We start from the raw sequence: 23,877 nt of genomic DNA, 5'->3' as shown, positions 1-23,877 counted from the left end.
AGCGGGAGAACAAATGGGGAAAAACAACAGTGCAAATGGGCCAATGGGGCGCGTGCCAGCAGTGAGGGCTCTGCGTGTCACGTCTGACACGCGTGTCATAGGTTCGCCATCACTGTTCTAGATACTCCAAGGGCAATCCAAATTGACTTGAAATGGCAAGATAAAGATTCTCTAAAACTGAACACAGATTTTATACTACTGCCTTGGTAGCATGTGGCTTTCAGCAGACTTGGTCAGGGGTTGTTCTCAATGTTGGGTCGCGTCTAGAGATCTCAACTATTGCCCTTTCATTGGAAAACAGCAGGCATATGCCTTTTTCCAATAAAGAGTAATTTCTTGTGAAGAGGACATCACAGAAAACAAATTTTGAGCAGGCTTTTTTTATGGCAAGGTAATTGCCTCATCCAGTTTTGAACTATGAGCCTTCATGCCACACATCAGAAGCAGGGATAAAATGCTTAACGTTCATAAATAACTTGAAAGTTTTACGATTATTTTATAAAGCAATTTCCCGCCATTGCACCGAATTGGCAGCAGCCCAGGTGCTCTCCAGGTGACTTTGCTTTCAATGCCTCACTTTGAGGAAGAATTGTCAGAGGATCACTTCCTCAGAGAGAGGAATGGGGCATTTATGCCACTGTTACCTTTTCAGGTGCACAAGGAGGAACACAGGAGGACGAGGGCGGAGGCCGCAGTGGCATTAGCAGGTGAATATTTCAGCTTTCAACTTCCAAAAATGAGGGGTGCCAGAAAGTTGTAACATGACTTGAGAATTCAAAAGATATTTCGGTTAAATTAACATAACTTGGTTTTGCTTGGTAAGTAGTAGTAAAATCGCATATTAAATATCAAATGTGATTGCAGTTATAGATTCATATTATTATTTATTATTATTTAGCATGACATTTCCAGAAGGTAAAATTAACATTCTTGGGTTTCCCAAAAGTTTTTTTGTGTGCTTTTTCCTCAAACATAAACCTACTGAGCTAAATGTTGTCCGGTCACACCAAAAATCAATAGCAGATTTGCATTCCTCATGCCCAAAAGCATATTTTTTAAGACTGAAGAAATTTGCAAAGATTATGTTTCAGACCCTCAAATGACACGCCCTAGACTGTGGCCGTGTTGGCTGGCTATGAGCCAGTCAGTCAAGGCAGGCAGGTGGCTGGCTGGCCCTGAGAAAGGTGGATGAGGGAGATCATTTTCCTCCTCCCTTCCTGATCTGCCACCTGAGCCAAGTGGCTCAGCATCATTCGCAGGGAGGGCTGGTTCTGCCAGCCTAAAACAGTGAGGCGAGATTGCATGACAACTGAACAACGTGGCCTCTTGGGGACAAAACTCGAAGCGTCTGTTATCAGCGGTGGGACGGATTACCTGAGACAAGAGGTGATTAAACTGAAGCTGGATGAAAGGGATACTCTGAAACAACAGGAAAATTAGCAGAGTCGCTGTCCGGCTGCAGTCTGATTGGGGCAAAGTCTTGAGGGGCAAAGCCAATTGAGGCAAAGGGTTCCAAGACCATGCCATATTTGAACCTGAGTATCCAAGATGTGCCATGTGAGAAATGACGGTGAATGTGTTTAATTTTAAGATATGCAAATGGATATGGATTGCATTGCCAATGGGGCGGTGTCAGTTAGAAGGAGACATTTGCTCTTGCCAGTGGGCTAATGGAGTCCCATCAGCCCCAATCAGAATGGTCAATGGTGAGGGATGATGGATGCTGCAGTCCAAAACACCTGGATGGCATTGCGTTGGCTACCCCTAAAACAATGTTGGCAATTGGCAAAGAGATCGGGGTGTATAAAAGGGATTAGCATACACCCAGAGTTCTTGTGCTTCTCATTCAGATGATGAGGACAAGAAATCCCCTTTCAGTGAGGTTAAGGGTTGCTTAAGTGAGGGCACACTCATTCTGCAGCTACCTGTAGAATGGAACTTAAAGGACATTGCAGTTTTCGGGTACACAGAGGACTGGGCTATTTGGCAAGAAGGTTCTATTTAGCAATCTTTTATTTTTTAGAAAAAGCAAATTTTATTATTTATATGCTGCCCGTCTGACTTGGTTGCCCCAGCCACTCTGGGGCTAGAAGTGGGACCTCCAACAAAATGTTACGGTGTGGAGTGCTCCTGTTGAATGTTTCAGCCAGCCAGCTATGCCTAATGTCAGAATACTCCATTCCGATCCAAACTCACACACAATAGCATGGCCACAGAGCATGGTGAGTCCCTTAAGGGATGATGATGATGATGATGATGATGATTGCCCTCTTGGTATTTTTCTCAAAGACGAGTTCTTCCAAGCTTGCTGATACCTCTCTGTTGTATATGGATGGTGATGCTTTGGCTACATAAGGACCCAGGACTCAGACAATGAGCTCACTATGAGTATAGTATACCAATCGGATATCATATAGTCCAGGGGTCAGCAAACTTTTTCAGCAGGGGGCCGGACTATATTTTGAAAAAAATTATGAATGAATTCCTATGCCCCACAAATAACCCAGAGATGCATTTTAAATAAAAGGACACATTCTACTCATGTAAAAACATGCTGATTCCTGGACCGTCTGCGGGCCAGATTTAGAAGGCAATTGGGCTACATCCGGCCCCTGGGCCTTAGTTTGGGGACCCCTGATATAGCCTGTCCTCCGTGAAGCCAATCTTCTATAATATATTTTTATTTGTGTGTTTTTTAAAAATTATTTGTCTGCACATTTATTCCCTGCCTTTCTGCCCATCAACAGCTCACAGAACAGCTCATGGTTGGAATCAACAGCAAATACACAACCCAACGAAAAGCAGGATTTGAAATGTTATGGGGTACTTACGTTCAGTGAAGGGTGCGCTGGGCCTGCAAGACAGAGCAGAGGCGTTAGATAAATTAATCCCATCCTTTCATTCTCTGATCTCTTCTCAGCAGTGGGAAGCAGCTACCCCACTGTCCAGGACCTAGCTAGATGTTCACCAAATTGTTGCTTGTATTGTGGCATCAGTGCGTAGATGGTACCTGACAGAGTAACATAGGGGTAAAGAAGAACAAGCTCTGCCTGAAGGAACTGGTAGTCTAAAAGCAGGCCATGGGAAAATGGAAGACAGAAGAAAGGATGGCTGGTTAAGGAAGCGTTTGAGAAGGAAGAGCGCAGTTGTGCTATCATACTGATGTTGAGAGAGAGAGTTCCAAGCACAGCAGGCAGCAAGGCAGACTGGATGGAGTCACCGAATGGAACAAGAGGCCTGCAATTCATAGGGCTGGAGGAGGTCTGACTTCACTCATTGGCTAAAAACACTGGCTAAAGATGTCCCAACAACCGCTTTGCTGCTGAATCTTTGGAGCCCTGCAAATCTCAGAGGGAATAACTCTGGTCTGGAAATGAGTTTTGACTTAGCACTCATTTGGGGCCCCCCAAATGAAGATATGACAGAAAGGACAGGCAAGCCAAGTACTTACTCTGAAACTATCTCAAATGGCACCTGTCACATGGTCCTGAGAGGTGCAGACTGCTGTCAAAAACTCCACATCGTCACACAGATCAGTCCATTCCTACAGAGGAGAAAGCAAAGCACAATTAGAAACTCATCATTTCATTTACCGCAGAATCCAGAAATTAGGATTACCAAATGGCTGCTTTTCTCTAAGCCCTGCTTTGGACAAAAAATATTGCCTTGTGAACGTTTTAAGAATACTGGTATTTTACCTGATTTTATTTTTATTTTTAGTGCACATAGTTAAAATATATATCATACTAAAACACTTCCGCTTGGCAGATTTTCTGTTCCATTGTTTGGTTTGTTCAGGACTGAACATGCCTGGAGCTTTACACACATGTAGCCTGCTGCCTTTATATGCAGAAGATAAAGGTGGCCATTCTGCAACATACAATCCAGGGTGTATATTCTTTGCAGTGGGTGCAAATGTGAATCACTAAAGCCATCATCTTACGCAGATTGACAGTTGGGCAACTGAGCAATCATTGTAATATATTTGTAGGTGGTTTTGTATTATATTTGATATAGCTATCAATATCTGTGCTGGAGGAGACTCTTGAGAGTCCCATGGACTGCAAGAAGATCAAACCTATCCATTCTTAAGGGAATCAGCTCTGAGTGCTCACTGGAAGGACAGATCGTGAAGCTGAGGCTCCAATACTTTGGCCACCTCATGAGAAGAGAAGAATCATTGGAAAAGACCTTGATGTTGGGAAAGATGGAGGGCACTAGGAGAAGGGGACGACAGAGGACGAGATGGTTGGACAGTGTTCTCGAAGCTACGAACATGAGTTTGACCAAACTGCGGGAGGCAGTGCAAGACAGGAGTGCCTGGTGTGCTATGGTCCATGGGGTCACAAAGAGTCGGACACGACTAAACGACTAAACAACAACAACATCAATATCTGTAATGCAATATAAACATAAAAAATTATTTTTTAAAAAAACCAAAAGATAAACTTGTTAAGTTGCACAAAGGAAGCTGCACGAGTGTAATAGTCACTTACTGTCTACTATCTGTAACATGGGTAGGCAAACTAAGGCCCGTGGGCTGGATCCGGCCCAATCACCTTCTAAATCCGGCCCGCTGACAGTCTGGGAATCAGCGTGTTATTATATGAGTAGAATGTGTCCTTTTACAGTATTTCAAATGCATCTCTGAGTTATTTGTGGGGCCTGCCTGGTGTTTTTACATGAGTAGAATATGTACTTTTATTAAAAATGCATCTCTGGGTTATTTGTGGGGCATAGGAATTTGTTCATATTTCCCCCCAAAAAATCTAGTCCGGCCCCCCACAAGGTCTGAGGGACAGTGGACCGGCCCCCTGCTGAAAAAGTTTACTGACCCCTGATCTGTAACATCAACCTCCTCCATCCCAACCTAGGACTCAGCTATACAGCTGCAAATAAAATGTTGTAAGTGTGCATTATACACATCTGACACTAGATGGCAATGGTGAGCTAAGGCAAATTCAATATATTTTTCAAAACATTTTTTTAAAAAAGTATTTCATAGCTTTTTAAAATATGTGTCTAGATTCTACCCTAGTTATGTTACATTGTGAGGGTTTTAAAAGTATATATATTTCCAGTAATCTTGCACGGCTCATGTTCATTTCAATGAGGTTGTGCCCCAGATTCTCAGTTAGAATTAGAAGTACTTTAATTGAAAATCTAGATCACAACTTCCACTGGAAGGAGCTCCACTGAAATGAATGAGAGTCTTTCTGAAAGACAGCCACCATCCTCTTGGAGTCTGTGCAGGAAAACATCAAGCGACACTGACATTAGGGACCTGTTTGGCATACATTTCAGCTACATTGGAATGGGTTGAAGCTAATGGGAGGGGTCAAGGAAGCAAGGAAAGTGCTTACATCTCTAGGCTGACTGACACAGTCCCACACAGTGCATGTCAGCTTCATTCATTTCCTAGTACTGCAAAAGTTGGCCCCAGCTGATGTAGTCCCATTTAATTAACAATCCTTCCCTCTTGTTGAGTCACACTTGCAAGCTGAAGGGCCTGATTTCCTTCCCATCAGACACAATTAAAGTCTCCCTTGCAATTTATTTATTAACATGTGAAATGGATTGAGCAAAGTGGCAGCCCAGATGACAGAAACAGCAAACTGGCCCCTCATCTCCCTATGGAACAGAATCCTTCATTACTCAAAAGGGATAAAATGCACAAGCTGGGTGTTTCCATTCAGGGCCGTCTTAAGCCTACCCAGCGCCATGGTTCAGAGATCCAGCGTCATGGTTTAGAGACCCCCACGCCCCCCCTGGTTTTCCAGAGCTGCTTTTTACAGCACTGATGGCGGCTCCTCCAGCGAGGAAGAGGCAGAGGCTCCAGGCGCGGCGCTGCTTCAGCGTGGCGGACGAGGGCGGTGAGCGGATGCCGCGTCCAGCCTCTGCCTCTTCCCAGATGCCCTCCAGAACTTGGCGCGAACTTGGCACCCTTTCCTGCACCACTTGCCTCTATGGGCAAGACACCCCTGTTCCCATTGCAAAGCAAAGCAAAGCAAAGCAAAGCAACCACACCTGCACCTCCCATCTTCAGAAGTGAAAACTATAAACTGTTCATGAACTTCTGCCATGCATTAACAATATGGCCACCTCATGAGAAGAGAAGACTCCCTGGAAAAGACCCTGATGTTGGGAAAGATGGAGGGCACAAGGAGAAGGGGACAACAGAGGACGAGGTGGTTGGCCTGTGTTCTCGAAGCTACAAACATGAGTCTGACCAAACTGCGGGAGGCAGTGGAAGACAGGAGAGCCTGGCGTGCTATGGTCCATGGGGTCACGAAGAGTCGGACACGACTAAACAACTAAACAACAACAACAAGGGAGCAATGCTATGCTATGCTCCCTAAGGATGGCAGTTGAAGCCGCCTCTCAACTTGTGAGAGGTAACTCAGGCTGTTTTCTGGAGTGTTGAAGCAGAACCTGAACCAAATCTTATGTTCGAGGCACATCCCTAATACTGCTCATGTGCTTTTGCCGCCACCATAGAGTTTTTGAGCCCTTTCCGCAAAAATCTGGACCCCTGATTTTCAGAGAGACAGTTGTCTGTTTTTATTCCGATTCTGTTTGATGAATTAGTTTAATGATATTTCCTTCTCCCCAAGCATCCCTAAAATTTGTGAAGGGGTTTTAAATAGAAATCTCAGTTCCCGGGGGTCCTTGGGTGTGTGTGTGTTGAAGACACGACAGCTATTGATATCAGGTTTATGCCTGTTTTGTGGGCATAGATAGAACAGCAACTCCCTGGAGGTGTTCTCTGACCCCCCCCCAAAAAAAATCTCTGAGAGCCATGCACTGGGACTCCCACAACTTGCGTCACTGTGATATAGTTAGCTGCACCCCCTATTCACCAGCCTCAATGCATAATTTGCAACCTCAGAAGACTGTCCTTTCATTTTACCAACCCTCCTCTTCCAATCAGCAATACTGGAACTGGCAGAAAGAGGAGCAATTAGGGTCCCCCTCCTTTGGTTGCCATGGGAACTCAAGTCCCCATCTCTCTTGCAAAGTTTAAGTCCCAAAATTAGCTCCCAGTGTACGAGAGGCTACTTCCTTCAAGAAACCAGAGCCCAGGTATCGCAGTACAATTCTATTCTTATCCTCTCTTCTGAGCAAGGAGGTGACCTGCATGTTTTGCTGCAGGAGAAGATTTATGCAGAGAGCAGAGTCATTGCCTTTTTAATTTCTCTTTTTCCATTTTTGCAGTCTTGGGTTCTCTCACAGAGCTGACCTCCAGAATGGAAAGTCCTGCCCCCGAGAGAATTCCCTTTCCTCATGACGGACCTTTCTAGCCAGTGATATATAGGAACATATCCACCCAGCACTTCTGAATTGACAGCATCACTTTTGAGCAGTTTATTGGTACAGATGTAGGAGATTATTCATATACTGTATAGACAATTGAACAGTTATGGACTTAGCTGGGCCATTATTCTGTACACATGACATTCAAAGAATGTTAAGTGGATATCTAAGACAGGATGCAGAATCTATGAAAATCAAAGCATTCTTTCATCTTTTAATTAACTTTTCAAAAAAAACCCAAAACCACCATATGCTCTTGCCACCAAATAACCCCACAAAATGTATTAATGCATTGTTCTTTCTTAACTACATTGCCACGTCAATGGTCTGAAAAAACTACATAGCTGTCTTCTTATCTACCAAAGCTTCTCTGCCTGCTCACCTGCAAGCAACTCTCAACACGCCACAGGTAACTAGATGAATACAAAGTTTGCCTTAACAATACAGGCATTCCATGAAGAAAACAACAACTCCAAGCACAATTTACAATGTCTGAAAACCTTCCAGCTTCCTAAATCGGTATGTGATTGGTTTAAACATGTATGAGTCAGTTTCACTCTTCTGATGAGTGTTTATTTTTCCAGATCTTTGCCAGTAATACTCTAGCAAATGTTAAAAGATTCCAGGTGATGTTTTCATGCCATATATTGCATGTTTCTCCCCTCCCTTCCAACTCCTACATCTTGGGCAAATTGCTGCGCCCTGCATGCTTGTGGCAACTTGTTTTTAAATGTGCCAGCCTCGTGAACGCTGGTGACCATCAAAAGTGGCGATGCTCAAAAGCTCACTCCCAGATCTATTTTCATGCTTCTTGCCAGGACACCTACTGGTTTCACTCCTGTGGCCTGCTTCCTGCCACTGATGTTCCACCCAACTCTCCCACCTCCCAAGTCCACCTGCAATTCTCTCCTACATAAGGGCTCTTTATAGAGGCTTTTTCAAAATCAAAGGATGAGGAACCTTTTGGCCCTCCAGACATTGTGGACATGGCTAACGGTCAGGGATTACGGGCGCTGTAATCTAATAACTTTTGAGGGTGACAGGTTCCCAGCCCCTGCTCTAAATGATCGTGTTTCTGCCAAATGCGTATGTAGGAGAAGCCTTCTCATTATACTGAGTCTGTCCATGCTGACAAGTAATCATCTGTTCATCCTGTAGAACGTCAGTGAGAGGTTGGCTTTTCTGCCACTTATAAACAATCTGGGGAAAACTGGTTCCTGTGCAGATAGATTATGTTGGGGCTGGTTTTTCAAATTGTACGATAGCAACGTTTTCCAGCTTCAACCAGAGATTTTTATTTCATTTAAGTGAGCAGGAATATCCAACGGCACACAATGTTTTTGTATCGTTGTAAACCACTGTGATGAATACCTTTATGATATTTTATACATAAAATAAAAATGAACCAGCCTTCTCAATGTAAACAGGCAGTTTTACAGAAGGTCGTTGCCAGAGCCTACAAGCAATGTTGTTGTTGTTTAGTTGTTTAGTCGTTTAGTCGTGTCCGACTCTTTGTGACCCCATGGACCAGAGCACGTCAGGCACTCCTGTCTTCCACTGCCTCCCGCAGTTTGGTCAAACTCATGTTCGTAGCTTCGAGAACACTGTCCAAGCATCTTGTCCTCTGTCGTCCCCTTCTCCTTGTGCCCTCCATCTTTCCCAACATCAGGGTCTTTTCCAAGGATTCTTCTCTTCTCATGAGGTGGCCAAAGTATTGGAGCCTCAGCTTCACGATCTGTCCTTCCAGGGCTGATTTCAGGGCTGATTTCCTTAAGAATGGATAGGTTTGATCTTCTTGCAGTCCATGGGACTCTCAAGAGTCTCCTCCAGCACCATAATTCAAAAGCATCAATTCTTTGGCGATCAGCCTTCTTTATGGTCCAGCTCTCACTTCCATACATCACTACTGGGAAAACCATAGCTTTAACTATACGGACCTTTGTCGGCAAGGTGATGTCTCTGCTTTTTAAGATGCTGTCTAGGTTTGTCATTGCTTTTCTCCCAAGAAGCAGGCGTCTTTTAATTCCGTGACTGCTGTCACCATCTGCAGTAATCAAGGAGCCCAAGAAGGTAAAATCTCTCACTGCCTCCATTTCTTCCCCTTCTATTTGCCAGGAGGTGATGGGACCAGTGGCCATGATCTTGGTTTTTTTTAAATGTTGAGCTTCAGGCCATATTTTGCGCTCTCCTCTTTCACCCTCATTAAAAGGTTTTTAAATTCCTCCTCACTTTCTGCCATCAAGGTTGTGTCATCTGCATATCTGAGGTTGTTGATATTTCAAGCAATAGAAGCAACATTATGCTACAAGTCCCTTTTATCTGATGCAGAAGAAGGAATGAAGTTCTTAAGTGGAATAACCCACAGATGAGAAAGTGCAGGGCTTGGTGGGGGTGTCTGCTCTCAATGGTCCTCCTCCTCCTCTTCCCTCAGGCCCTCCTGCAAAGTGCCTTTGTGCTACTGCTGGTATGGCTCCTGGGGGCTGAGCCCTTTTACCCATGGTAGGTGCTGGGGGCCTACCATGGTGTGCTGTGGCTCCTGTGGCCAGCTCCTTCTCCTCTTGCCAAGGAGGGGAAGGAGGGTTGAAGCAGCCTCCTGCAGCCTCCCGACCTCACACACGTTGCTTCCAGCCTATGATTGTGCCACACTAGGCATGGTGAAGCCAGTCTCATAATGCCTAATTTTATTATTATTATTATTTATTTATTTATTTATTATTTATACCCCGCCCATCTGGCTGGGTTTCCCCAGCCACTCTGGGCGGCTTCCAAAAGAAACATTAAAATACACTAATTTCTTAAACATTAAAAGCCTCCCTAAACAGGGCTGCCTTCAGATGTCTTCTAAAAATCTGGTAGCTGTTTTCTTTTTGACATCTGATGGGAGGGCAGGCGCCACCACCGAGAAGGCCCTCTGCCTGGTTCCCTGCAACTTGGCTTCTCGCAATGAGGGAACCGCCAGAAGGCCCTCGGAGCTGGATCTCAGTGTCCGGGCAGAACAATTGGGGTGGAGACGCTCCTTGAGGTATACTGGACCGAGGCCGTTTAGGACTTTAAAGGTCAGCATCAACACTTTGAACTGTGCTCGGAAACGTACTGGGAGCCAATGTAGATCTTTCAAGACCGGTGTTATGTGGTCTCGGCAGCCGCTCCCAGTCACCACTCTAGCTGCCGCATTATGGATTAGTTGTAGTTTCCGGGTCACCTTCAAAGGTAGCCCCACGTAGAGCGCATTGCAGCAGTCCACGCGAGAGATAACTAGAGCATGCACCACTCTGGCGAGACAATCTGCAGGCAGGTAGGGTCTCAGCCTACGTACCAGGTGGAGCTGATAGACAGCTGCCCTGGACACAGAATTGACCTGTACCTCCATGGACAGCTGTGAGTCCAAAATGACTCCCAGGCTGCGCACCTGGTCCTTCAGTTACCCCATTCAGGACCAGGGAGTCCTCCACACCTGCCCGCCTCCTGTCCCCCACAAACAGTACTTCTGTCTTGTCAGGATTCAACCTCAATCTGTTAGCCGCCATCCATCCTCCAACCGCCTCCAGGCACTCACACAAGACCACACAATTTAATTCAATCCACTAGGCAAATCTGAAAAGATATCTGTGGCAAGGATAGGAAAGGCACCAGGTGAGACTCCAGTGGGGTGAGAAGGTGCCAAATCATCCCTTTGGTTAAATACACCGAAACCTTGGCCCTGTGGCCTGCTCTGGAGAAGAGGACACGGTTGCAGCTGGACCCATTCAGATCCAGTCTGAGCTGGATTGCATTAAGGCAAGAGTCCCTCAATGGCACTCACAGCTGCCCAGCCAAAAGGCTGAGGCCTTGGGCTTCAGCCAGTGCTTTCATTACCTCTCCCTCTCTCTCTTTTTGAAAGCATTTATCTGAATGCCTTCCTCCTCTTCTCCGCAACCTAAGAGGAAGAGATTATTCTGGCTAGAATGAGTCAAGGACAGATTTGGAGTCGTCGTGCCCAAGGCCTCCACATTCAAAACACCTGCGACAAGTCCAGCTCCCAGCCCTTAGCAAGAGCGTGACAGCGCCAGGATGGAGCAGCAAGTCACGGGCTGTTCTAAAACAAGCTTTGCAGTGCTAGGGGGAAATGGATCACATTAAAAAGAACAAGCTGCTGTTCAAATAGATGTGTACACTCAGCGGGATTGGCTGCATTTGCCCCAATAATTAAGCACAGGTTTACATACAACCAAAGCAGGGTTCAGGGCCGGTGCTAGGGTTTTTTGCGCCCTAGGCGAGATCACCTTCTGGCGCCCCCCAGGGGGTGAGAGGGAAAGAGAGAGAGAGAGAGAGAGAGAGAGAGAGAGAGGATAAGGGAGGGAGGGAGGGAGGAGGGGGTGAGAGGGAAATAGCCAAAGAGAGGGAGGGAGGGAAGAGAAAGAGAAAAGAAAGAGAAAGAGAAAAAGAGAAAGAGAAAGAGAAGGAAGGAAGGAAAGGGTGGGTAAGAGAGAGAAAGAAGGGAGAGAGAAAAAGAGGGGGGAAGGAAGGCTGGTCTTGCGGGAGGTGGCGACAGGATCAGTGCCCCGAAAGCGCTCCTTTCAGGGCACTCATCCTGCCGCCACCTCTTGCAAGAGCAGGCTTCCTCCCCCCCCCCGGCAGGCTAGCCAGCGCCCCCTCCATTTTGGCGCCCTAGGCAACTGCCTAGTTTGCCTAAATGGACGCGCCAGCCCTGGCAGGGTTTATAGTTCCCCCATGGTAGCTTTGTGAATGGTCACTATAAAGATGCTCCAATTGCAAGTTAGGAACCCCCCCAACAAAAATCCTGGCTACACCCATGCTGGGGAGACCCACAGGGCCCAATCAACAGGGCCAAACTGGCCACTTAGCGATCTAGATGGCAAGCCCAGTGCAAGAGGGAATGGAAAAGACATAAATGAACATTTTATTCAGAATAACCTTTTTTCCAAAAGACATATGTGACCTTGGACGTTGAAGTTCCTTTTTCAGAATGCGATTAGGATAGAAATTTTTTCAGGTGAATTAAAACACTTCAAATTCTCCCCTAAATGTAGCCATGAAATGCTTGGCATTGCTTTTTCAAAGATTTCATTACTTAAAACAAGAGTCAGAAAGCATTTCCATCTGCCCCCAGATCTTTCCCTTTTGACAAGTAAAGGCAGAAGAGCTCACTCTTGCTCTCTCTTTCAGATGAGAGTGAACAAATGGATTTACTGCCAGTTCTGTAAGTAAATCCACTCTTGCCTCAAGACATTTTGTAATTTGTTGAAATCCCCAAGTGAGTTTCCTCTTTTCCTTTTCCATTTCGTTAAAAGAGGTCTCCGAGAAGCATTTGAACAAAAGGGTTTATGGTGGGACCAGCTGCCAGAGGAAGTCAAACTTCATCAGGTGTGCTTTGTTCTGAGCTTTCCCTCTGTTGGAGGAAGCTGATGAAATGGAAAGATGAAACGCTATTATGGCAAGGTTTATTGCACGGAGGAACTACTGGACCCACTTAGAACAGTGTTAAGAGGAGGATCTGGTTATGTAGACACCTGGAAAAAAAGGTAAAAGCATCTTATCAGTGCTCTTTGGAAACTGGTCCATGACCTTTTCTGTCATGTTGCATTTCGTCAGAAGATTTTAAAGCCTTTTCTTGCGTCAACGTCAGCAGTAAATAGGTAGGGTGAGCTCTTAAACACGTTTTCCTGCTTATCTGACTCTATAGCATTTATCCAAATCTATGCAGGTTATAACATAATTGCATCTCAAAGCTCATGTTACACTTTAAAGACACCGGTGCAATTCCATGCATCAGCCATGTGCTTGAAAATATTTGCTATGAATAAGTGTCCCACATATAGCAAGCAGAAGTTACAATGGGTCTGCCAAGGAGGAGCTGGGGGGGGGCAGGAAGGATGGGAGACAGTGACTTGTACAACATGTGACCTGGAAAGTGCCTTAGCCTATGACTGAGTAGTTTGGAACTATGTGCCAAAATAGGGATGATGTCAAGCTTGTGACTGGGTCTTTCAGAACTGAGTTTTGTTTGCTAATTAGCAGCCAGGGTTATGAACAGTGCTCTTTTTCTCTCTAAAAAAATGTTTAGGGGTACTCTCATTTTCCTACTCATATTGAAATACTGCCCCTCAATGAGGCCAAACTTAGATTCGCAAAATGTTTAGGTGTATGCACCCCCCTATTTCCCCCCAGAAAAAAAAAATTGGATACGGAAGTCACTTTCAACCAGGACCATAGCTTGTGGGGAGCAGGACTTTAACCCTTTTCTACCATGGTTTCAATCTGGATTCTCTCCCGCTTCACCCCCTCCCCCACTGCTGTTATTTGTGCTCAAAGGAAAACTGTGTGGCACTCATTGGCAGCTTTCCTTGGGGGCAAATAGCAGCTGAGGAGGGTGAGGTGATCTGAATCGGGACCACATTGCAGGCAAAGGGTTAAACCCCCTTTCCCCAAATACCATGGCCTTGATCCAGATCAGCCTCCTTTGGGCAGTGACTGCTATTTAGAGCGCTTCCAGGCAACCCGTTTATTGAGCATTCCTGCTGATATATGTTTGCAGGGAGATTAGATGATGCTGGCTGTGTAAGGACCTTTCCTTCTGATTTTTTGCAGCAAAGTTAGATAACATTTGTGTCAAGGCCAGGGTCAACCCACACTTCCCACTGCATCTCCCTATCAGGTTCCTTATCTCAGGAAGTCTGATATTTTGGGGAAGTGGGTTTGTTGCGTAAGAGCTCCTAGTCGACTATAATTGTATAACCTGAATTTCCTGGTGTGTGACTGAGTCCCATATGAAAATAGCAAGAGTCTGGAAATGCCCTTAGCAAACCAGCATCAAACACACAAGGGTAAGTCAAATGCTTAATATCAAGTCTAGTTTGGCCCCTCGGATGACCACTAGACTTGCACTTTGCCCAATAAGAAGTCAGTCAGCAATTTGAGAGGGAACTATAATGAACACTAGTTAGAGTGGATGCATGTACAATAGCTGACTACTTCTTGCTTTGAATGGGGGTCTGTGATGAGCATCACTTAGACCAAATGGATGCACAGCAGCTGTTCAGTCAGGAACCATAAGCAAATAAAACGAGTCTCTGCACATTTGAATGAAGAACAATGCTAAATAAATCATGCTGGCATGAAACTAGCACATAAGAATTGGGAAAGCCCTACCTTTTCAGAAGCTGCCTATCTATTTTTGAGGATAGGTTTCTTGAACATGTGATGCAGCTTTTAAGCAAGATGGAAATAATAATAATAATAATAATAATAATAATAATAATAATAATAATAATAATATAATTTATTATTTATACCCTGCCCATCTGGCTGGGTTTCCCCAGCCACTCTGGGCGGCTTACAACAGAAAAATGAAATAAAACAATTAAACATTAAAAGCCTCCCTAAACAGGGCTGCCTTCAGATGTCTTCTAAAAATCTGGTAGCTGTTTTTCTCTTTGACATCTGATGGGAGGGCGTTCCACAGGACAGGCGCCACCACCGAGAAGGCCCTCTGCCTGGTTCCCTGTAACTTGGCTTCTCGCAACGAGGGAACCGTCAGAAGGCCCTCTGTACTGGACCTCAGTGTCCGGGCAGAACGATGGGGGGTGGAATCGTTTGGATGCACTTTGTGCAACCGTACCTTGAGCAGTTGGCACTCTTAACCTTCATTTCATCCCTCTTCCCCCGTCATCTGCAAAACAGGAGCCACTGTCATTTGTCTATGTGACAAGACAGCTGGGAGAAAACAGTAGTCAAGGTCTGTAAGAAACATGTCTCCTAAAAATATTACATTAATAAAGAAAAAGCAGGGTAGAACAAAGAATGACCTACGGTGGGGAGGCTGGGACAAACACATTTTGATGGCCAAGCCGCGCCCTTTGAGCACAAGGAGGAAGAGATGCCCATTAGATTAGCAGCATTCAAATGGCTTTGATAGTAAGGAAGGGTAATTGCAAGCCGCTGGGAGGCAGCAGCAGAGAGTGACCTTTGGTGACTTCCCTCGAGTGAGCAATGTCCAAGAACAGGCTATGATTTATGAAGCCAGGAGCTCTTTGCATCCAGAAAACTTCATTTCACAGGAGCCATGATTTGATTTAGAGTTCTGAGAACAGCATGCAATTATCCCAAGGTTCAGAGCGAGCAAGCAAGCAAACAGGCAGGCAGGCAGGCAGCGGAGAAAGTACACAGGGAGGCTGGGGAGAGGGAAGCAGCAGAATGCCAGGCCACAGGAAATATCCTGGGCAGCAGCAATTGCAGCGGCAAACATCGTTTACATTATGGCACAGCTACTACTGCTGCATGGTGACTACCCGTGTTTCTCCGAAAATAAGACACTGTCTTATATTTATTTTTCCTCAAAAAAACCACACTATGGCTTATTTTCAGGGGATGTCTTATTTTCCCCCTCCTTCTCCTGCTGCGGCCGGCATTGCTGCTGCGCCTATTACTATGTCTTATTTTCAGGGTATGGCTTATATTCATTGAATGCTTAAAAAATCCTGCTACGGCTTATTTTATGGCTACGTCTTATTTTCAGAGAAACAGGGTATCTGGCTGGGATGAATTGTTTCATGAACTGCTTTGCCCTCTAGAGAAAAGGGTGTGTCATGACGCAACGTTGTTTGTTTCCTTACCGTCCCACTCAGTATTATTGGCTAATGACTGACAGGTCTGGGAAAGTCACAATATCATGATGTCAGAAGCAAGGTATCCCTGCCCATAAGGCAGAGCATGTGTTGGTCCCATGAGAACATGGAGTAAGTTCTTTGCTGGAGCCGATGACAGCCAACGGAACATTGACAATCTAGGGGCTTTGTACTATTTTTAGTCAATGCTGGATGGGACATTAGGAAGGTCTCTGGCTGGAAATGCCAAGCAGAATCGGAATTTGGCAGCAGCCCTGTTCCAGAGTAGACTGTAAGGCACGGTGAATCCTGCAGTCCTTCCTCTAGGTAGCAAATAAGTGGATGGCGGCAAGAAGTGAGCAACACAAAGGTATAGTGCAGGGGTGGCCAACTCCCAAGAGACTGCGATCTACTCTCAGTGTTAAAAACTGGCAGTGATCTACCTCCTTTTGGGGGCTTCAGGTCAAATTTGTTGAGCTTTTCTTAGGGAAGAGGAAGGCCCATATTTTAGGGGTTCAGGTCTAAATTGTGTAGGAAATTTTTAGGAAAGAGGAAAGCCAGTGATCTACCACAGACGTCCAGTGATCTACCAGTAGATCACGATCTACCTGTTGGACGTGCCTGGTATAGTGGCATACCCTACTATGTTTGCACAGGAACAGAGTGTTGTGGTCCATGATACCTAGCCTCTAACAAAACAAGCAAACGAGGGTAGGGAAATTGGCCCACTCCTGGAACGTTAGATACAGAAGGAAAAAGAATCAGGATATTGGTCTGTGAAATACAGCCTGTGTTGCATGCACATGTATCTAGAAATGGCTTGCTGGGTGAGGCAGAGGTACAACTCTAACTTCCCAGCAGGAGGGTCACTGTTGCTTACTGGGAGGGAAAGGGGAGGCAGTGCAGAGATCCAACACAATGGTGGAGCCAATCTGGAGCTCCTGGTGGTGCTTTTGCACCCTACTGACCTCACTCCACTCCCTCCCAGTAGGAAACAGTGACCCATCTGCCAGGACCCTATCCCAGGCAGATCCACCCCACCAGTTGGTCTTTCAAGGCAGGCCAATGTCCACACAATTCAAATTTATACCTGGGTACATGTGAAAATGAGGGACACGGGTGGCGCTGTGGTCTAAACCACAGAGCCTAGGGCTTGCCGATCAGAAGGCTGGCAGTTCGAATCCCCGTGATGGGGTGAGCTCCCATTGCTCGGTCCCTGCTCCTGCCAACCTAGCAGTTCGAAAGCACGTCACAGTGCAAGTAGATAAATAGGTACCACTCCAGCGGGAAGGTAAACGGCGTTTCTGTATACTGCTCTGGTTCGCCAGAAGCGGCTTAGTCATGCTGGCCACATGACCCAGAAAAACTGTCTGCGGACAAACACTGGCTCCCTCGGCCAGTAAAGCGAGATGAGCGCGCAACCCCAGAGTCGTCCACGACTGGACTTAACGGTCAGGGGTCCTTAGATATGAAAATAATCTATGAAGTGTAAATGTTGGTGTGGGTGGCTTTTTTTCTTCTTTACTGAAAAAAGAAGAAGACGAGGGCGAAATGTCAAATAATGTTTGCCATAAGAGGGATGGGATAATGGCCCTTGCATTGTTCACTGAGCGGCACACAGCAGTAATGAGATGAGCACTTTAGAATTACATAACTTTCCCATAGGAAGGTTACCAGGCTACATCAGTCAATATTCCGTTTAGATGCTTCAAAGATGCTGCCTTTGGATTGGAGATAATTAGCGCGACTCATTTGGAGCTGCCCCCATATGAGAGATCTATTGAAATTCACGGAGCTAGGCTTTCGCATGGTGCTCATTAATTTCAGTTTTGTATAGGAAACATGCTCATTATTTATTTTCATGTTGTTTTAAATTATATGTCCCCATCTCCTAGCCTATTTGCAGGTTTCCGTGGCAGTCTACAACAACTGAAATCATCTTTGCAATCATCATCACCATCACAAAAAAACCATATTGCTCTTTATGCAAAAGGCAGTTCCCAACATTCTGTTCCACTTATTCTGTTGCCTTCCAGTGCAATAGTGGGGAACCGCCAGCTATCCAGAGATTACTGGACTACAAGTCCCATCTTCCATGTCCATAGGTCATGTTGGCTGGGGCTAATGGGAGCTGGAGTCTAGCATTATCTAGAGGGCTTTATCTAAGCAGAGGCATTATCTAAGCAGAGGCTTGACAGGCATATGTCAAGAATGCTTTGATGGTGTTTCCTGCTTGGCATGGGGTTGGACTGGATGGCCCTTGTGGTCTCTTCCAACTCTATGATTCTATGATTCCATGATTCTATGGCTTCATGTTCCCCGTTACTGTTCTAATGTGACCAAGAAGTAGTTCTCATCATCCCTGTCGTTGGCCTTGCTAGCTTGGGCTGGTGGCAGTTGGAATCCAACAGTACCTGTATTGGAAGAGCCATAGTCTAGCCACACCTGCTCTAAAAGGTCCTAGCAAGCAAGCTTGATCCTTGAGGCTTGCTTGCGAATGGAGACATAATTTGGGAGAAAGCCTTTGGGGCAGCTGATTTATAAAACCGGATTTCTTATCGGATTCACCGATTTAGAATAACTGATTTGAATAGTCTCTGCTGCATGGCATTATTTGGGTTCTGAATATTGAATGTTCTCTTGTTTTGCTCTCCTGGAACTGTAATCTGGAACACCTCACTGGGCTCCATGGTTACTTCAACATTGTGGTCTGTTTGCTCTGCCAAAAGCAGTCTCTTTCCAGCATCCAACAAGTTTACTCAACATTTCACCCACCTCTTACTCTGCAAATGTGCAATGTCCGTTCATCTGCTTTCAAAATAACTGATTATGTTGTTTGCAAACAGTGGAACCTCAGTTTACGAACACCTCGGTTTATGAATTTTCGGATTACGAACGCCGCGGACCCATCTGGAACGGATTAATTCACTTTCCATTACTTTCAATGGGAAAGTTACAGGTAGGTAGCCGTGTTGGTCTGAGTTGAAGCAAAATAAAAAAATTCCTTCAGTAGCACCTTCAATGGGAAAGTTTGCTTCAGTTTATGAACGCTTCAGTTTATGAACAGACTTCCGGAACCAATTACACCCATGCTTCGGGTTAAGTATGCTTCAGGTTGTTGAGTACTCCGTCTGGAACAGATTAATCCTCTTTCCATTACTTTCAATGGGAAAGTTCGCTTCAGTTTATGAACGCTTCAGTTTAAGTACTCCGCGGACCGTCTGGAACAGATTAATCCACTTTCCATTACTTTCAATGGGAAAGTTCGCTTCAGTTTATGAACGCTTCAGTTTTTCCCCGGTTTATTCTGGGAATAAACCAGCCATTTTGGAACTGGGCAGAGCATGCTCAGAAGCGACTTTTGATGCTGCTCTGCCCAGTTCCAAAATGGCTGCAGTGCGACTTCTGGTGCAGCAGCCATTTTGAAACTGGGCAAAGCAGCATCAAAAGTCACTTCTGAGCATGCTCCGCCCAGTTCCAAAATGGCGGCAGTGCTACTTCCGGTCTGCTACTTTCGGCCCGGTCCCTTATTTCTCCGACAGCAACTTGGCAGGTATGTTCATTTATTACATTTCCTTGGTAGTGAGAGGTATTTGGGGGTCAGGGTGTGGTTGGTTGTCTATGGTTGGCTGCAGTGGGGGTTGTTTGCATTTGTGAGGCGGGGAAGGCAATGATGTTATTAACATTCAAACATTTTATCCCAAGACTAGAACTTTCAGTCTATTGACTTACATAGAAATAAACAAATGAGCCACTCTGGGTCATTAGATAAAAGCTTTATTTGTGCAGTCAATATACTAGTGCATGGGTTGGTTGTGGATTAAAATGTGGATTCATGATTCGATTTTGGTAGGAGCAAAACATTTAGAAGTGATAGCATTGTGGGAAACAATTGTGGTTAGTGTTTTGATTTAGGTGATGCATTAGAATGTGGGGTTTTGTTTTTTTTAAAAAACAACAACCCTCTTTTGCTTGTTTCGAGGCTGCCCCTTGTTTCCCTCTACAGCATGTGCAGAAACTGCCTTCTTGACCGTTGGGTCAACTATTGGTCTTGTTTGTTCAATCCCCTGGAGCCTGTCTTGGCATGCAGGGAAAGTCCCTGTGGGATGTGATACATAAGTAGCAGTCAAGTACAACATTCCTTGTTTTCCTAGAGTGGACATGCAGGGGAATGTTTGGTTCAGCCAGTCGAAAACTTCCTGTTTCCTCCTGGCTGGGACATACTTCCTTTGAATGTGACTAGAGGTGGGTGTGACCTTACCTGTCCAGGTAACACAAAAGGACAAGACACGCAGCACACACTCTCTCTTTTTGACTCCATCTGCTGTTGGACCAGCTTTTTAGCTAGGTGTGCTCTGCTAGCTAGCACAGGCAGTGGGATAATTCCTCCCTATGGGGTAGATCCGCACTCACATATCTGTAACTAAGTCTATCTTCAGGGATCCAACTGAGAACTGATGCTGTGAATAAACTTCTTTTAATGACTTTAAATAAGATTGTCATGTGCTTGTTCTTTTAAGAGGGATAAAAGGGAACCTACCAGGAACATACAATTTAATACTGAATTGTATGATAGTGAGAGGCTTACACAAACCTGCAACCAGCTACCCGCTGTACGTTTAAAGGGGGATGTAAAAGTCTGCTAAGTAAAGGAACTTGCTAGCGCAAGTTAGGAAGGATATTAATAAACAATATATCCTCTCCTGCTTCCCTGAACATTCCCATAGTCCCTAACTCACCAAGGGTTTGAGACCCATTGGCTACGCTCACTTAGTTTAGCCAGCTAGCTCAAGCCATTTCCCGGGGTGTGACTGCTGTCGCATGGTGCCATCTTCTGGGAGCCACAGGTGAGAGGTGAATGCAAGATGGGGTAAGGTTACCAGACGTCCCCATTTCCCAGGGACAGTCCCTGGATTTACAAATCAGTCCCCATACAAAATCCATTGAAGTTGAAAAGTGTCCCCAGATTCGTTGAAAAAAATCTGGTAACTTTAAGGTGGGGACCAAAGGTGGACAAAATACCTGAGAAGGTGCATGACGTGCCCATCACCAGAGGTCCTATGCCTCCCCTAATGCCCCAGACAGATGCTGTTAAAATATCGCATATTGAGACTGGATTCCATCATATGCTTTGATCTAACATCACTCTAATCAAAGTAAACAAAACGCCATGTCATCATTGGGAAGCATTAAAGGAAACACAAATGTCTGTGGGTAAAAAAGAAACTGAGCATTCGGCTGGCAGGTCAGAAGGGCGCAATTTGTTCTGGCCCTCCAGAAGCAGTTCGTCATCCATGCTTCACGAGAGAATGAGTGTCCCAGCTACATTTTCACAGAGGTATTTAACACAGTGGAACTTCTAAGGCTACATACACACAAGCAGCTTAAAACGCAGCACGGCAAAGTCTGCATAGCCTAAATATTGAACTGTGAATCTATCCAGCTTACTATTTTGTTTCTCTCCCCATGCCCCAAAATTCTTAGTTGATTTTTCAGTTAACAACATACAGGACAACTTTGTCATTAGCTATGTACTTCCACATTAAAATAAACAACATGAAAAAACAAAAGCGTAAGAACAACCCAGATTTTCAGTTGTAAAATGTTGTTTACTTACACATCCACTTACTTAGAGTTTCCACTGTGCTTCGGTCCTGAGCATCAGCTTTGTCTGTTATGTGGCACGAGACACTCAGTGACTAACTAGCAACTATTGGAGAGGCCTCCTTTCCCCCAAACTGGACGGCTGCTGTAATGCATCAGGAATGATACAAAAGCATAAGAAGGATGTCAATCAGTTGGCTTCGGAAGCTTGATCCGAAGAAAATGGGTTTTCTGTCCTGGCAAGTCCCATATGGTCTGGTTTTCTATTACTAAAACATGTGTATGAGAAAAGGGTGGCCAGGGGGTGTGGGGAGGGATTCTGAATACAGCCATGAGCCACAAGACGACCATTTCAACAGGCAGGTAATAGAGGGTTGCATCCTACAAAGTCATCCCATTTCACCCAAGAAATTCCACTTGTGTGATGCAATTCCCCTCCATCTCCGCCCTGCATGTGCCCCCCATAAGGATTCTGAACCCTGAACCCTCCAGATCAGATTTAGGAAGAGCACAGAGGGAGATGAAAGATAGGGGAAGTTTTCCTGGCATGTTCTTCTATTTATTTATTTATTTATTTATTAAGTCTGTATACTGATCCTATATCCCTATATCCGAAGATCACAGGGCAGTTCACAACATAAAATTCTGACTGCAACTTTATACAAATTCAAAGGACGTTCTTTTCCTCAAATAATTCCCCCTGGCAGAATTGCTATTCCCGGCAGCCCTTAGCAAACTTCAGCTCCCAGGATTCTTACAGGATTCTTACACAGGAAAAGAATGTTCTCTGAGCGTGCTTTGAAGACCGAAACCTATTTTTCTCTCTTTCTGCAGAAGCGAAGGTCAGGAAGATGCAAATGCAGATACAACAAATTTGTTACTGGCTACTGCTCGCTTCGAGCGGTACAAAGTTCAAGGGCCAGCACCACCAGGAGAGACACGGTTTGTAATATTTACTTTATTTACAAATATACAGGTTGAGCAGAAGCAGAAACAAGCAGAGTGCACTTCTAGCCAAGGGCAGTTCTCTGTTTTCAACTGTGAACCCCACATGGTGCCTTCACTCAACACTCTCTGCCACGGTTTCCATCCCTGCCAAAACGGTGTTTCTACAAACACACCAATGTGACCTCCCTGGGGCACAAACCTGGGCAGTGTGTCTGGAGGTCCTGGCATAGCTGCCAAGTCTCCCGTTTTCCCCGGGAAATCCCCGTTTTTCCAGCTGTTCCTAGCTGAAAAAACGGATTTTTTTTTTGTTTTCCCCGGTTTATTCTGGCGCGGTGGCCATTTTGGAACTGGGCGGAGCATGCTCAGAAGCGACTTTTGATGCTGCTCTGCCCAGTTCCAAAATGGCTGCAGTGCGACTTCTGGTGCGGCGGCCATTTTGGAACTGGGCAAAGCAGCATCAAAAGTCACTTCTGAGCATGCTCCGCCCAGTTCCAAAATGGCGGCAGCGCAACTTCTGGTTTGCTATTTCCGGCCCAGTCCCTTATTTCTCTGACAGCAACTTGGCAGGTATGGGTCCTGGGCTGCCCAGACGACAAGACCCCCCCCCCCTCAGCCTTACTGATGTGGTTCAAAGGAAAGCAGAGCAATAAATCTGGCAACAGCTTGGCTGCAGGAATTGCTGGAAGGAGGCGTGCAGGGTGACATCCAACCACCTTAGGGACTCCAGATTTGTGTAGGGTTTACTTTTTAGCCTTGTTTTCTCCCAAAGATGTCCTGCAAGGCAGCGAGTAGAGATTGCTCCTCAGGGTTTACTCCCGAAGTGTTTCTGTCTGACATGCACCATCTTCTTAGCCGAGGGGTTCATGTTCCCAAATGCAGAACCACCATCTCACATTCAAAACATTCAAGAGAGCTCTTCGTATCAAGAAACTGGACAGCCACAACAACATGCTCATAACACACGGGAGAGAAAGCAATGACCTAGCACTGGAGGTCACTTCCTTAGAAGGGGTAATTCCCAAGCTGTGCCCTCTGATTCTCAGTGCCAAGTCTCAGCCCAAAGCACCATCCATCCAAGTCCAATTGGCAGCTGGCTAGGACAAGCGAAATGCTGCTGCGTGTCTGTTTTTTTAAACTACTGCCAGTCAATTTCATTGAGCAGCTCTGAGTTCTTGTACCAAAAGGAAAACATTTATCCTCCTTTCATATCAGAACTCAGGATCACCCAGCAATGCACACTGGCAAGATGTCCAGGAAGGGCAAAATAAGTACCTCTTCAGAAGCTGTACAAAATAGGTTAGCTCAGTTGGTGAATATAAGTTAGCTCAGTTGGTTAGCGTGTGGTGCTGATCATGCCAAGGTCACGAGTTCAATCCTCGTATGGGCCAGCTGTGTATTCCTGCATTGT

General features: G+C 45.4%; 1 long non-coding RNA gene across 1 annotated transcript; it reads right to left on the bottom strand.

Annotated features, from left to right (window-relative positions):
* Positions 1-1,877: 1,877 nt before the first annotated feature.
* LOC148684973 (uncharacterized) lies at positions 1,878-22,370 on the bottom strand. The gene is made up of 3 exons (XR_015950943.1): positions 22,293-22,370; positions 21,547-21,666; positions 1,878-3,544 (listed from the first exon to the last, which is right to left on the bottom strand). It is a non-coding gene; the product is annotated as an uncharacterized LOC148684973 (long non-coding RNA).
* Positions 22,371-23,877: the final 1,507 nt, after the last annotated feature.

This window comes from Zootoca vivipara, chromosome 7 (assembly GCF_965207765.1).
Source record: "Zootoca vivipara chromosome 7, rZooViv2.hap1.1, whole genome shotgun sequence".
NCBI classification, from domain to species: Eukaryota; Metazoa; Chordata; class Lepidosauria; order Squamata; family Lacertidae; genus Zootoca; species Zootoca vivipara.
Note: the sequence above shows the minus strand (reverse complement) of the source record. Positions and strands in the feature narration are given on the sequence as shown.